The sequence below is a fragment of the Sorex fumeus genome, unplaced genomic scaffold (genome assembly GCF_029834395.1).
Source record: "Sorex fumeus unplaced genomic scaffold, SorFum_2.1 ptg000098l, whole genome shotgun sequence".
Taxonomy (NCBI): domain Eukaryota; kingdom Metazoa; phylum Chordata; class Mammalia; order Eulipotyphla; family Soricidae; genus Sorex; species Sorex fumeus.
In genome coordinates, this window is record NW_026606155.1 from 56587386 (window position 1) to 56604099 (window position 16714).

Genomic DNA, 16714 nt, shown 5'->3' on the forward strand with positions numbered 1-16714 from the left:
ATTCACATCTATCTTCCACAACAGTCTGAGTCAGTATACCTGACCAGTCAAATATAAACAAAGTTTATTTAGATTTTGGGTACCATTGTCGTAAGGGAATCACGAATAATACCCAAGAAAACTATATATACTTTATAACCCTGCTATAGAAAGACAACCATGCTATAGAAAACCCTGCTATATTTTTACTTGAAGATGAAGAGACACAGGAATGTGAGACATAGATGATAGAGAAAGCTCAGGGGGAGATGCAGTAGACAGAAGTAGAAGTGGTGATGTCACTTTCTACTTTAGTTAGAGAAAGACCATGACTTCCATCTTGGGGCTCTCTATCACTCTTCATTCAATCACTCTTCTGGCGGAGCAGGTACCATACCATGAAACAATCCTGTGGAGGACTGTGACAGGGCAAGGTGACATGCCAGTGATCACGTTAGTGAACTTAGAAGCAGAGTCTTTATTTCCATCCATTCCTGGTCAATCTTTAATATGAAACTTTAGTTCTAGTTAGAAGTTTGATTATAGCGTCATGGGAGATGTGGAGCCCAAGACAAGTAAACCATGCTCAAACTGACCACCTATAGAAATCATAATAGTAGGTTTCTTTTGCTTATTTATTCATTTTATTTTAAAATGCTTATTTATTCATTTTATTTTAAAATTCATTTTATTTTTACTTAAGCTGCAAACTAATTTGTTTTGCAGCAATTAATAGCTAATACAGAGGGAATGTCCCATTTTACAGTCAACATTGCAATTTGCTTGAAGGGTTCTAATAAATATGCATGCAGGACCTATGACTTAAGCATAAAGAATATATATATGTATAATATATATTACATACACATATATAAGTATACATATACTGTCACCGTCACTCTCCTCCTGTTGTTCATCGATTTGCTTGAGTGGGCCCAGTAACGTCTCCATTGTGAGACTTGTTGTTACTGTGTTTGGTATATCTAATATGTCACGGGTAGCTTGCCAGGCTTTGCTGCGTGGGCAAGATACTCTCGGTAGCTTTCCAGGCACTCCGAGAAGGGTGGAAGAATCAAACTTCGGTGGCCATGTTGGCTGCATGCAAGGCAAATGCCCTACCTGCTGTGCTATCGCTCCAGCCCATGCATATACATATATATATATGTATATATATATATATATGATAAGTTATGAGTGTTGGATGAAAGTGAAGTTCAGTGATCCTACCCTGGAGTCAGTCTTGAGTTAGACTATCCTTCAATATTCTTATCTGTCAGAAGGCTTTTAGATAGATTAAATGAGATTATAGTGTAACATAAAGTTTGGCTTCCAAGTGCTTAGACTCTTTATTTTAATGACACAGCTAAATAAACCTATTTACTCATCTTGCTTAGGGCTAGTTCTAAAATTAAATGTCAAATATTGTATTTGATGCTGAACTGAAACAAAAGTTCTTAGGAATTTTAATTATTATTGTAAAGTATAAATCTTCACTGAAAGTTACATATAGGTCTTGCTACTAAGGTGCAATATCTATATATCAAAATCATAAACATTAACACTATTGTAGCTATATTTTCTAAACTACAGTTAACATAAAAATATATAATAATGTACTGACCATAATGGGGTATGGACATGAATAAATAAGACTCAGCAAATCATTGAAGATCACAGGAGTTGGTTAGAGCAAAATGACGATTCTGAGTATGATAGCCTGAGATTCTTGCTAGTTCAAGATTTTTTAGAAATATAAGCACCATTGTGAGATGAAATTGTGTTGCTATGGACGTTAAATTTTAATTTACTATTTAACTTTATTTTCTGATTTGTAGAGGTTCTGTTGTGGGACTGTTGAAAAAAATCAATTTTTATGTAAACATTATCCAGTTTTCCTTTACTTTTCTCTGCAGTTATAAAAGCAAAATAAAGAGCCATATTTCTAGTTATACTGCTGCTTTTTTAAAAATGCACAAACTGAGATCAGAGGGATATTACAGGAAGTAAAGAGCTTACCTTGCACGCAGATAACCCTGGTTTTATCTGGGTACCACCAGGAGTGACACTTGAGGACAGAACCATGACTGTGAGGCACCAATTCTTTCCATACTGCTAAATAATCAACTTATGAACCTCAAAATCTTAGTGATCACTTGCATATACTTAATTTCTATTGAGTATAGGCCGCACAACCTCTTATAGTCTAGCAGCACACATGTGTTTGGTTTTAACATACTTGCTTGTATTTTCTATATACATTTTCCGTCTCTCTCAGAGAGCTGGGCAAGCTACCGACAGTATACCGTTCGGACAGCAGAGCCTGACAAGCTCCATATGACGTATTCAATATGCCAACCACAGTAACAAGTCTCACAATGGAGACGTTACTGGGTCTGCTTGAGCAAATTGATGAACAACGGGAAGACAGTGCTACAGTGCTATAAAATACCTGAGTCCACCTAAAAAATAACACTTTTCAGTTGTAAATGCAAAGAAAACATTGTAGATAAAAGAATATTGGATAAGTGACTAGATAGAATTCATCTCACATAATAGGTTTCTATTAATTTATACTTCTGTGTTCCATTGAAATCTTTTGTTGTTATTGTTAAAAAGAGAAAAGTTGCTGGAGGTAAATTTTAAGGCTCAATTTGAATTTCTTCAAAGCAAAATTTGTTTCAAATTTATTATTCCCTGCATTAAATTCTCATTGAATTTCTCTAGAATAAAATTTAGATATGGGAATATTTTCACAGGAAATCAGTTTTTAATAATATGTATATATGTTAAAATGTTGTATTTATGTGTGATTTGAAGATGATAAAATCCACTTCTATACATGCATGTGTGTGAAAATATGTGTATCTGGAAAGAGAGTGCATGTGTGTATATATGAGAAAGAGAGAGACAAAGACAGAGGGAGAGAGAGACAGAGACAGAGGAAGAGAGAGAAAGAGAGGGAGGGAGGGAGGGAGGGAGGGAGGGAGGGAGGGAGGGAGAGGGAAGGAGGGAGGGAGTGAGAGGGAGAAGGAGAGAGAGAATTTTGCTTTCTATCTTACTAGTTAGGTGACAACTATTATCTACTTCTTTGGGTTAGGGTGTTGATGTAGAGAAATTAAAAATTCTACAACCCTCAAAGCTAAAATCCATTGAAAATAGAAATGTGTTAAGAAACAAGATAATCAACCTTTACAAAAAATTCATTTTAACTTTAGCCCGGCAAGCTACTGAGAGTATCTCGCCCGAACAGCAAAGCCTGGCAAGCTACCCAGGATGTATTTGATATGCCGAACACAGTAACAACAAGTCTCACAATGGAGATGTTACTGGGACTACTCAAGCAAATCAATGAACAACGGGATGACAGTGCTACAGTGCTAACCTTAGCAGAGTTCATTATATTCAGTCCTTTTCAAAATGATTATTATTTTTTAAAATTTTATTGAATCACCGTGAGATAGTTACAAGCTTTCGTGTTTGGGTTACAATCACACAATGATCAAACACCCATCCCTCCACCAGTGCACATTCCCCACCACTGATATCCCAGGTATAGCCCCCTTTTCCCACCCTCCCTCTGCCTCCTTGGCAGACAATATTCCCCATACTCTCTCTCTACTTTTGGGCGTTATGATTTGCAATACAGATACTGAGAGGATATCATGTTTGGTCCATTATCTACTTTCAGCACACCTGACCGATTCCTCCAGACATCATTTTCTTAGTGGTCCCTTCTCTATTCCAGCTGCCTTCTCCCCTCTGCTCATGAGGCAGGCTTCCAACTATGGAGCAATCTTCTTGTCCCATGTATCTACTGTCCTTAGGTATCAGCCTCGTTATGTTCCTTAGGTGTCAGCCTCATGTTATGCTCTTTTATACTCCACAAATGAGTTCAGTCCTTCTATGTCTGTCCCTCTCTTTATGATTAATTTCACTTAGCATGATACTCTCCATGTATATCCATTTATAAGCAAATTCATGACTTCATCTTTCCTAACAGCTGCATAGTATTCCTTTGTGTGGATGTAACACAGTTTCTGTTATTAACCAGTCACCTGTTCTAGGGTACTTGGGTTATTCCCAGATTTTAGCTATTGTGAACAGTGCTGCAATGAACATATAGGTACAGATGTCATTTCTACTGTGCTTTTTTGCATTCTCTGGATATATTCCCAGAAATGGTATTGCAGGGTCATATGGAAGCTCAATTTCTAGTTTTTGAAGGACTGTCCATATTGTTTTTCAGAAAGGCTGGACTAGTTGTCATTCCCACCAACAGTGAAAGAGCATCTCTTTTTCCTCACATCCATGCCAGCACTGGTTGCTTCAAAATGATTATTGAAGGAATTGAATTAATATAAGGTAGGATAGAGTTTGGCACACAACAAGTGCATTGTGATCTAAAAGATAATTCACATTGTTGACTGCAGTACTAATTGTAAATCAATTTCACTTTAATTGGAGTAGTAGTTCATGATTTTTATAAAGTGAAATATAGAAGAATTAATTTCAGTGATAAATAACATACTTTTAATACTCAAAAAAATCTCATATAGTAATAGCACTGTAGCAGTGATGCATAGTCAAAGTATTAAGACAACTGATTATACCAGAGACTTTCTCTGAGTACACCAGATCTTCCCTGGATTAAGAATTAGCTTGCTCTTTTTTTTTTGTCTTGAAGTTTATGTAGAAGATTTATACTTAGAAGCATCATTTAGTCCTGCAAAAGTTAGTGATATGTAAAATAAGAATAATGGTGTCTTTTGTTACCACATAAAGAAATTTTTTGCAAACTATTTTATGTCAAGCTATCTACTAACTTTGGTGGAAAAATGAGCAGAATGAAGAATGGTCTAGATCAAAAGAAGTCTCAATTTGTAGCATAATTCTTAGAAAGGGGAGTTAAAAGTTGGTCAGAACTGTGTATAAAAGACAAGCTGAAAGATACCCCGGTGACCAGAAGCCTCTACAAGCACAGCTCGAGTATGCGGGAACTAGGACTTTTCCTCAAAACCGCGCAGCCGCTTATGCGGCCGCTCGACATCTCTCTATATACACAGTGAACCATGGGAAATAAACCACCCAACGTTTCTCTCTGAAAATCATAGTTAAGTTTGGAGCACGGTCACAGCCCCAGAAACACAAGGACTTAATGCAGAACCCAGCAGCTTGGAGCAGAAAAGTGAACGGACTATGCGTTAATCCAGGCCATCATGTCTGTCCAGAGGGGAAAGGGTGTTGCCCCATTCGCCCTCTCTTCTCTGGAAAGAAGGATGGCGGCCGCATGGGGGCCTTGTGGACAGCAGGCATGAGCCGGGGGTGTGGGGGCGACTAAAACCTCATGGGTAGGGGGGCGTTCCAGTCCATCCTTCACGCCCTACCGAGGCCACCAGTTGCCCCCCACGAGCGGCTCTCCAGCACGGCCACAGCCCCAGAAACACAAGGATTTAATGCAGAACCCAGCAGCTTGGAGCAGAAAAGTGAACGGACTATGCGTTAATCCAGGCCATCAAGTCTGCTGGAGGGGAAAGGGTGTTGCCCCATTCGCCCTCTCCTCTCTGGAAAGAAAGATGGCGGCCACATGGGAGCCTTGTGGACAGCAGGCATGAGCCGGGGGTGTGGGGGCGACTAAAACCTCATGGGAAGGGGGGCGTTCCGGTCCATCCTTCACGCCCTACCGAGGTCACTAGTTGCCCCCCGTGAGCGGCTCTCCAGCATGGCCACAGCCCCAGAAGCACAAGGACTTAATGCAGAACCCAGCAGCTTGGAGCAGAAAAGTGAAAGGACTATGCGTTAATCCAGGTCATCATGTCTGCTCAGAGGGGAAAGGGTGTTGGTCCCTTCTGCCCTCCTCCCTCTGGAAATAAAGATGGCGGCCACATGGGAGCTTTGTGGACAGCAGGTATGAGCCGGGGGAGTGGGGGCGACTAAAACCTCATGGGAAGGGGGGCGTTCCGGTCCGTCCTTCGCGCCCTACCGAGGTCGCCAGTTGCCCCCCACGAGCGGCTCTCCAGCACAGCCACAGCCCCAGAAGCACAAGGACTTAATGCAGAACCCAGCAGCTTGGAGCAGAAAAGTGAAAGGACTATGCGTTAATCCAGGCCATCATGTCTGCCCGGAGGGGAAAGGGTGTTGCTCCCTTTCGCCCTCCTCCCTCTGGAAAGAAAGATGGTGGCCACATGGGAGCCTTGTGGACAGCAGGTATGAGCCGGGGGTGTGGGGGCGACTAAAACCTCATGGGAAGGGGGGCGTTCCGGTCCGTCCTTCACACCCTACCGAGGTCACCAGTTGCCCCCCACGAGCGGCTCTCCAGCACAGCCACAGCCCCAGAAGCACAAGGACTTAATGCAGAACCCAGCAGCTTGGAGCAGAAAAGCGAAAGGACTATGCGTTAATCCAGGCCATCATGTCTGCCCGGAGGGGAAAGGGTGTTGCTCCCTTCTGCCCTCCTCCCTCTGGAAAGAAAGATGGCGGCCACATGGGAGCCTTGTGGACAGCAGGTATGAGCCGGGGGAGTGGGGGCGACTAAAACCTCATTGGAAGGGGGGCGTTTCGGTCCGCCCTTCACGCCCTACCGAGGCCACCAGTTGCCCCCCACTAGCGGCTCTCCAGCACGGCCACGACTCCAGAGCACAGAAACCAATTTTTTAACTATCTGACTTTCAGTAGAAATACTTCCAGGGTCAATGAGTAAAATAGCAGAAATCCAAACCCAACACTTAATTCTTGAACCCAGCTGTAGAAAGCAAATCACTTCACAATGCTTTTTCAGCATGTCTGATTTGGGGGGGGAGTAAACTCTGAATAATAGTGGTGAATCTTTTATTGAAACAATGAATCTAATCAAAGCAGATAGAGTGTTAACTAGAATTCATCTGCCCCACAGGGACTGGGAGGGGTGGGGGGTGGGGTTTTATTGGGGTTCTTCATGGTAAAAAATAAGTATTGGTAAAGGGAAATGTGTTTGATATTTGCATGACTGAGACCTAAACCTGAAAGCTTTGTAACCTTTCCCACGGTGATTCAATAAATAAATAAATAAATTTTAAAAAAATTTTAAAAAAAAGAAAGATAATTGCTCAAGTTATACCTAAAAAGAATGAATTAGACCTTTTATTAATTTATTCTTTTTTATGGATATCTATCTTATTTCTATTTATAAAGTAGCACATAATTATTGTAGAAAGTTTGAAAAAATATAAGAAGAGAAAATAATAAAATTAACTATAAATTTTCCCGAGATAAAACTCTAAACTTAACATAGGAAATAAAGTACCACATTACCCCCACAAATGCTTCTCAGTTCAAGACTTTAGTTGGGTGATTTTTTTTTAATTCTGAAGAACTCAGTATTTTCCACCCTGTTATTCCCCTGAAAATATTTAAAGTATAGACTTGTCAGTGTTACCCTGTATAGTCCCAACTTGAGAGGTTAGTGGTGACAAATAAAATTCTAAGTCTTATGAAATAAATTTTTTGGCTCCTGTAGTTCAATGAGAGGGTCAGCGGATGTGCTATATTTCATATTCTGTAGTGTCAAGGGTTACCCAGGCCACCTTGGTGATGCTCAGGGGGCCTCCAGGAATGTAACTGGCAATGCTCAGGGGACCATGTGGTGCTGAGATTGAGGCATTTGCCTTAACCTCTGTCTGTCTCTGGTCATCATAACAAGATTTGGGGCCACAAACCTAGGCATACAATGACAAGTTAAAAGCTATTCAGTGGTTAAAATAAGTAAGTTTTACCTCAGCCTACCCCAATTAATTTGAAGTGGATATTTACTACTTACTCTAAGAAGCTTCTAGTTTACCTATTTATTGAGTGAATCCCTGAGATATGGAGCTATCAAACATAAATGAAGTAATCATAATTACCTATCAAACTATTCTGCATGCCTAAAATTTGCTGCAAAATGGCAACTTATACACTCCTTTTGTTATACACTGTTTAATACGGAATTAATGCTCATGATTCCATAATTCAGAATGTGAAATGTATTCTGGTACAGAATTTTTTCTCTTCCAGTGTCCAAGAAAGACACTGCAAATTGATCTTGACACTAAATTGACTGAACTAAATTTGTAACTTAGATCATTGTCAGCATGGATCTAAGAGCAGACATTACAGAAAGTCACAAAAATAAATTCAATAATTATTAAGACAAGCCAATTTACTTTTTTTGCTGAATCTATTCCACTCATATTAAAGATCAGAAAGCAAAGCATACCAAGTGGATTAAATGACTTGCTCTTCATCATCTTAATGGTAATTAATGTTTTTCTATCACTAGTTTCAGCTAAGCAAAATAATCATATATAAAACTCAGTTGGGCTGGAGCAATAGCATAGCGGGTTGGGCGTTTGCCTTGTATGCAGCCGAATGGGGTTCGATTCCTCCGCCCCTGTCAGAGAGCCCGGCAAGCTACCGAGAGTATCTCGCCTGAACGGCAAAGCCTGGCTACCTGAGACGTATTCTATATGCAAAAAAAAAAATAAAAGTAACAAGTCTCACAATTTGTTCTGAGATGTTACTTGTGCCCGCTCTAGCAAATCGATGAACAATGGGAGGACAGTGCTACAGTGCTATAAACCTCAGTCAGTTACCTATGCAGTTGATTATTGGTCAATACAAATAAAGTGATATACTTTCATATTTCTCTTTTTAAAACAGTATAAACCTGTTAAAATGTTGATTTGTGATGAATATTTAGGTTCATATTTTTTGTTGTATGTTTTACATATACTTATATATGTAATCTATATAAAAACATGTTACATATTTTTCACAAAGCAAACCTCTCTTTCCACTCTCTCTCCCTCAGATATTTCTTTTCTTTTTTTAAAAAAAATATTTTTATTTCTTTGGCTTTGGGACCACCTACCTAGTGATACTCAGAGGTTACTCCTGGTTCAGCATTCAGGAAATACTCCTGGTAATACTAGAGTTGGGGTAGCCAAATGAAAAGGTCAGATGCATGCAAGGCAAGGGATCTACCTGCTGTAAAATCATTCTATCCCCCAGTATTTTGTTTTGTTTTGCAGCCACACCTGGCTATACTCAGGGTTACTCATGACTCTTTGCTTAGGGATCACCCCAGGCAGCTTAGAGGACCATATGGGGTACAGGGCATCAAACACATGTCAGCAGGGAGCATGGCAAACACCCTACCCCCTATACTAATCTCTCTAGCCCCATCCTCCAGATATTTCTTTAAGAAAAATATGCATAGAGATAATAATTTGAATATACATTTTCTAAAGTAAATAAAGAGGCTGTCATTTTGAAGCATTAAACAGGTGGTAAATAATGAGCAATGAGACTGAGAAGTATATAGGGGAAAACTGTTCAGCTAGTTCTGATAATTCTATGATCCCATGGAAATTAGAATGCTATTGTAACTGGATTTTGGAACAGATTTCTGCTATGTTTTAGAGAACAGATTGGGCAAGTGTGAAATAAGCATAGATGGAAGGCATATCCATTCATTTTGAAGACATCTATATTTGGCACTACTCTCAAGTAAGATGTTAGGGCCAGAGAGATAGCAGAACAATTACATGTGGCTGACCCATGTTCCATTGCCACCATTCAATATGGTCTCCTGAATCTGCCAGGAGTAATCCCTAAGACAGCCAGTGTGATCGCCCTTCCCCTGAAAAAAACAAACAAAAAACTCAAGGTGATTGGAATGAGGAGAGAGATAAAGAATCAATAGATAGTTTGAGGGTAAGATCAAAGAGGTTTACCCTTTTCTTCCTTAGCCATACTTATTTTATTTTTTCACTCTGTATTTAATACTCTTTTACACAGCATTTTTTTGCCATTCATTAATCCTAGGGACCTCTTCTACTTTTTTGCTTCTTGTAATTCTTAATTATCCTTTGTTTCTAATTTATGTAATATTCTGAGAAAATAATTTTTTAAAATATTATAATATGATTAGCCTCTTTGTATTATACTTGATGTAATATAAAATTTTATGCTTGTTTTATGAATATTTAATTAACAAGTATATCTTACCACTGGACCTTGGGCTCCATAAAGAAACATACCATATTTGGCATTGCTTATGACTTTTCTCCCATTCTAGTTCAGTGCTTTTATATACAGTAGTTATATGTGTGTTGGACAATCTGAAATTAACTTCAGGGCCAGTCTAATAGTCTAACAAATAAAAGATTTTCTAGGATATATATGCCTTAAAATATATACTTATATATAAAATATGGGCTGGAGCGATAGCACAGCGGTAGGGTGTTCGCCTTACAAGCAGCCAACATGGCCGACCCGAGTTCGATTCCTCCGCCCCTCTCGGAGAGCCCGGCAAGCTACCGAGAGTATTTGATATGCCAAACACAGTAACAACAAAGTCTCCAATGGAGACGTTACTGGGCCCGCTCGAGCAAATCGACGATCAACGGGAGGGCCTTTACCTTATATAAAATATATATGCCTTAAAATTATATATATATCTTAGAGGCATATATATCCTAGAAAATATTTTATTTGTTAGAACATTAGACTGGCACTGAAGTTAAATTCAGTTTACTAACAGTCTGATGAAACAAAAGCTGAAAATTACAATTGTGAATAAATTTTCAGAAAGTGGAATGAAGCAACTTGGAATTTAAGGAGAAATTGAGAATGCTGCTCCACAAAGGCCTAGATAGGAGCCTTGAAGGGCATCAAGGGCACCTTTATGAACTAATGAGTGCGATAAATATATTCCTTAGATTGAAGATTAAAAGTAAGCTATTGCGTTTCATTAAGAATAATATTAAAATTTATTGTGCTGCTAAGTGACAGGAAGTCTGCTGGAGCAGAACCCAGGTAATATTTACATTTTCTCTGAGGTATTCACCTTAGTATCATGTTTCCTTCTCCCAAATCAGTGAACAGAGTCCCAAAAGCCCTTTCAGAAGGATCATTCAAATCTTGAGAGGGCAAAAATTGAGATTAGGCAGAGCATACTGAATTACAGTACTTTATTATTATCAGAAATAAATTATAACAGACTTGACTATCCCAGAGTCATTGATATCTCTATAAACACTGATTTCTCAGTCTAATCACAATTTCCTAAAGATTTGTGAGTTTAGTACCTTATGACATAGTTTTCTATTCTAGAAAACTCAAAAATAAAACATGGGATAGCTATAAAATAGCTAATATGAAAAATAAGTGTTCTTGATTATCAAGTATTTTAAAGTATCTTACCTTTTTAGTTTTGTATAGTAATATGACTGCTAGGGGTATAGGTGAGAAAAATCTATCATATGGAAGCTGAAAGTTGGTCCACCTCTTATATTCTGTTTCCATTATTGTATGATAACACTGTTTTGTCCTTCCTGTATAGCCTCAGGTAGTTTAGGTTTATTGAGTTGTTCCCATCACAGTGCTCCCATTCCTCTGTGTTTATTTGTAACTTCTCTCTTTGTGCTCTGTTGACTTGTAAATATTGTTTTTCTATTCTCCCTAAATCCTTTGCATAGTTTATTCAGAACAATGTCCCTTTTGTATGGACACAAGAAGACATGCTTTTGTAATGTTACTCTCAGTGATATTTCTCTCCTGGACATCTATTCTCTCACCAAATCCTCAGCTGCCTTTACTTCCTAGCACTCCCAAACGCAGGGTCCTGATGAGGGATTGGATGGAACCAGAGCAGGTGATAAACTATGTGCTACCCTGGCATCGAGATGGGCCTGGCCAAAGTGCCTAGTGCTTAACTATAAGTTAAGAGCTTGGTCATGGACAAATGCTGTCATGATCCAAAAAGTAATAACTAGATTTGGACCCTGCTAGGGTTAGGAAAGATTAATCTAGCCTGACCACTGTAGTCTGAGTCTGTGGCAAGATATTCTCAGGAGAACTGCCCCACAGTATCTTACTGTGTCCATACAATAATAACTAGTATTAAGATGATGATAGAGTTATTGGACTGAAGAAAGGAGAAAAACACCTTAAGAGGTATTTTGTCTGGGGCAGTCAGGTAGGGCCTTGGAATACCTTTTAGGTGGTGGTCCCTTTGAACTTGGTGGGTCCTCAGTAAGGGCTTTCTTATGTTGATTTGGCTAGGTTCAGTGGGATTTGACTGGGTTCAGTGTCAGCCTAGAGTACTGGGGAGCTGGAGAGGAAAGAGAGCTGGAGAGAGAGAGAGAGAGAGAGAGAGAGAGAGAGAGAGAGAGAGAGAGAGAGAGAGCAGGGCAGCATGATGATGGACCGTGGAGAGGCTAGCAAGGGGGACAGAGAGAGAAGAATGTAGAAGAATACAGGAGCAAGCACGTGGAGAAAGAGAGAGCCCAGGCTACAAGATGGAGCATAGAGAGCTGAGTGGGAGAGATAGAAGGAGACTGGAATGAGGCAGTGGAGACTAGAATGGGAGGCTCAGGGAGATTGGGGCAGGCACGTGGGAAGAATGAAATAAAGGGCAATGAAATCAGCTGACTTGGCCCTCATTTCATTCACCGTCTGCCCCATGGCCCAGGCCATCCTGGCTGCGGGAGTGGCCTGGGCCCACACCATATACCGGCAACAAGGGTAAGAGCTGTCAGGTGGCCTCCCTGGCAGCCCTCAAAGTTTTTTTACACATTATCACTACTATTACTACTTGAACTTGGAGTTTGCAGTTAATACCTTTAAGTCACAATGAGTCTTTCAAAATATGTCTTAGGCAGAGTTGTAGGTCAATCGACTAGTTTGATGCAACTCAGTGGCGTGATAATTTTCCTCCTTAGGCTGCTTTGTTTTAGATTGGCAAATGGGGATTTACTTTCTTTTTCTTTTCTTTTTAAAATCTTAAAAACATTATTGAGGTTCAGTGATTTACAATACTATTAATGATAGTTTCCCCTACACATAATTCCAACACATACTCCTCACCAATATACCTTCGTCCCTCCATGACATGGGGATTTTCTCTTTTTAAGGTGACTATATAATTTGGAGTCATGCACTACAAATATTCAGGCTGAATAATTCTTTCATTTGAGATGAAAAAAATTGAAAATTTGTTTAAAAGTGTTTCTTTCCTAAAAGATAGTGATGATGGTGAGGGTTTTTTAAATGTATTTTTTATAGTTGTGTTTATTTTCAGAGTTCTTGGATATTGCTCTTGGTGGTCCTTGGGGGACCACATGCTGCTAAGGGAGGAACATGGGGTTTCTCATATGCAAAACATACCCTTTAGCTCTATAAGCCATCTTCCTGGCTTTTCCTTTGTCTTTTTGTTTTGTTTGGGTTCTCAGGGCTCTGTGCTTAGGGATCACTCCTGGCAAGGCCCTGGGAACTATATGGGGTTCCAAGGATCAAACCTGGATTGGTTGTGTACAAGACAAGCTCCTACCAGTACTATTGATCTAGCCTTTCTCTTTTTAAAAGTTTTAAAACTCTTAACTTTACCTGTTGTAATTATTGTTTTTTTCTGATAAATATTTCCAAGTATCTATATATGTTCGTTCTGTTGAGAATTTATATGTGAATACATTTAAATTCACATTTATTTATTTATTTTTGCTTTTTAGGTCACACCTGGCAATGCTCAGGGGTTACTCCTGGTTCATGCACTCAGGAACTACTCTTGGCTGTGCTCAGGGGACCATATGGGATGCGAGGATTAAACCCGGGTCGGGCCACATGCAAGGCAAACGCCCTACCCGCTGTGCTATTCTTTAAAACTTTAAAGAATATGTAGTTATTTGCAATAACATTTATCATTAAGATTAGATTAGAAAAAGTAATATGATTAAAAAAGTCTAGATATAGTTCTTGAGACATATTGAATGAATATTTAGAAAATCAATACTCTCAGTGGCACAAAATCACTGAATGTGAAATCTGCCATTTCTATGTTACTGTACCAAGAATGAAAAATTGAGGTGATAGAAGGTATGGAAGTGAAAGTTTTTTGAGTTACAACTTTCTATAGCATTTTCTTTTTCACCAGTTTTGTTTCATCACTCACATTTCTAGATTCTTATTTATACTTAGGCTTTGGAAGTATGGACAAAGCATCATTTTCAGAACAAGAAACTGAATTTTTCATGATGATTTACTCATATACACTAGGAACTACTAAAAAAATTTATTAGTTTTATACCATGTATTCACTAAGTTTTTGACACCAGAAGTAATGTGCTCTACATTTGAGGATTTGTGTGTGTGTGTGTGTGTGTGTGTGTGTGTGTGTGTGTGTGTGAAAGTAATTTATACTGAATGGAATTCACTTGAAAGATGTTGAAGGAGTGAAAGAGAAGATTATGTGTTCAGTAGAGCACACAGGCTTTTCCAGAGTGGAAAAATCAAGCAAAGAAAAATGTAAACAAAAAAGTGAGATACATGTTCAAGGGAGAACATAGGCTTGAAGAGCAAGTTCTTCTTCTGAGGATTTTAAGTTAACAAAAATTTTTTAAGGTGTCCAAGAGGAAGTGCTTCACTATAGCCTATAACTATTGGGGGAAACCAGAGAAGGGGACAGTGATAGGTTTTAGGGTTTACTGCTGAGGAAATAGAACTAGAGCCAAATGTGAAAGATATGTAAGTTTTGAAGATATGAATGTAATAGAATTCTGTCCTGTCCTGTCCTCCTGTGGTTTATCAATTTGCTCAAGCAGACCCAGTAACGTCTCCACTGTGAGACTTCTTGTTATTGTGTTTGGTATATCGAATATGTCACGGGTAGCTTGCCAGGCTTTGCCGTACGGGCGAGATACTCTTGGTAACCTGCCAGGCTCTCCGAGAGGGGCAGAGGAATCGAACCCGGGTCGCCCGGGTCATCTGGGTGCAAGGCAAACACCCTACCCACTGTGCTATTGCTCCAACTCATAGAATAGGAAAACAAATATAGGAAATGAAGAAAGAAGCACTCTAGCAACAGAAAGATATAAAGATATCTATATAAAGATACATAGACATATGTGAAGGAAGCTAGTTCATGTGAAAAATAGTAAAAATGCAGACATTTAAGAGGGAATAAGTAGCATGAGGCTTGAAAACTATGCCACACTGCAACCTACTTCAATGTCTCTACTTGTAAATTTTTTTTGTCTGTTGCTTGATCTTATACTAAGGAATGGAATTCATGATGAAAATTAAGTGTTGGAGTAGATTTTACAAGGCAGTTTTATTAGAAAGATTTTAGGAGAGAGAAACTAAAATTAATATGACTAGTAATTTATTGTAGTTATTTCATGTAAAATAGCAACCTACTGGATAGAAAAAGATATTTGCAAATAATACATCTGAGAAGGTATTAATAATAAAAATATATAAACAACTCATACAATTCAACAATGAAAACCAAACAATGCAATTAAAAACTGGGAAGAGGATCAAATCAATATTTCACTTGAAGCCAGAGAGAGAGTAAAGAGTTTAAGCACTCGCCTGGCATGTAGCCAACCCTGGTACAATCCCAAGCACTACATATGATTCTTCGAGCACTACTGGGGTCATTCCTGGACAGAGAGTCAGGAATTATGATTCTTAGCGCCACTGGATATGGCCAAGCTTCCCCTGTTCCCACAATATACACACAAAACAGAACATTTCACTAACTAGGGGCTGAAAAGTACAGCAGGTAAAGGAGCTGTATTGCATGTAGTCAACTCAGATTCATTCCTCAGTATCCCATACGGTCCCCTGAGCACTGCCAGTAGTGATTCCTGAGTGAAGAGTCAGGAGTAGCCCCTGAGCATTGCAAGGTGTGACCCAAAACAGAAACAGAAAAAAAAAAACTATATGAGTTTACAGATATGAGATGTTTATTATACCTTATCATTAGAGAAATGCAAATCAAAGTCGCAAAAATACAGTAAGTCACATAAATTATAATGGTTGTTATAAAAATTACAAGTTATAACAAGTATTGGAGATGACATGGTAAAGGGGGATTCCTCTGTGCACTGTTCTTGAGACAATAAACTAATAGGAACATAGAAAATATAATGGACATTTTTTAAATATAGAACTATTTGGATTTGAGTACTCACCCTATGAATGCAACAAACACTAATATAATTATGTAATCTCATATTCATTTCATGGAATATTCACAATATTAACATAGAGAAAGAATCTAAGTTACCATAAAAAGATAATAGATAAAAATATTTTATAAATACTCAATGAAATACTTAACTCTGAAAAAGAACAAATAATCTTATGTCATGAATGGATCTTGAGGAAATTATGTGACATGAAATGTAATAAAATGAAAGACAACTTCCATAGAGTTTCAATCATATGTGGAAGATAAAGAAACAAAGCAAACAAAAACAAGAAAAACACACCCTTAGATTCGGACATCAGAATGGTGTTTACCTGTGGGGAAAAATGCTGATGGTGTAGAAACAATAAGTAAAGAGGTTTAATCCAATTAATTGTCTGATTGTCTACAAAAATTATACTATCAATGGTGATGATAATATGGTGCATACAAGTGACAAAAAAACTCCTGAAAATTTGATCAAAAACAATATTAATCAATAAAAATAAAATAATAAAGATTGAACTTAGATGGTAAGCATTTTCCTGTAAGTGGTTAGATAATATTTTTATGGCAGCTATTGGACTCTATATATAAGCCAATGAGCATGATTGTGTTCAATAGAAATTTATTTACAATAACAGGCAGAGAGCTGCATTCCATGACTTGTGTTCTAACCGCTAAGCTATGCAGAAAGTTGCATTTAGATATAGTTGACTGACTGCATTTGAACCACAGAGTAACACG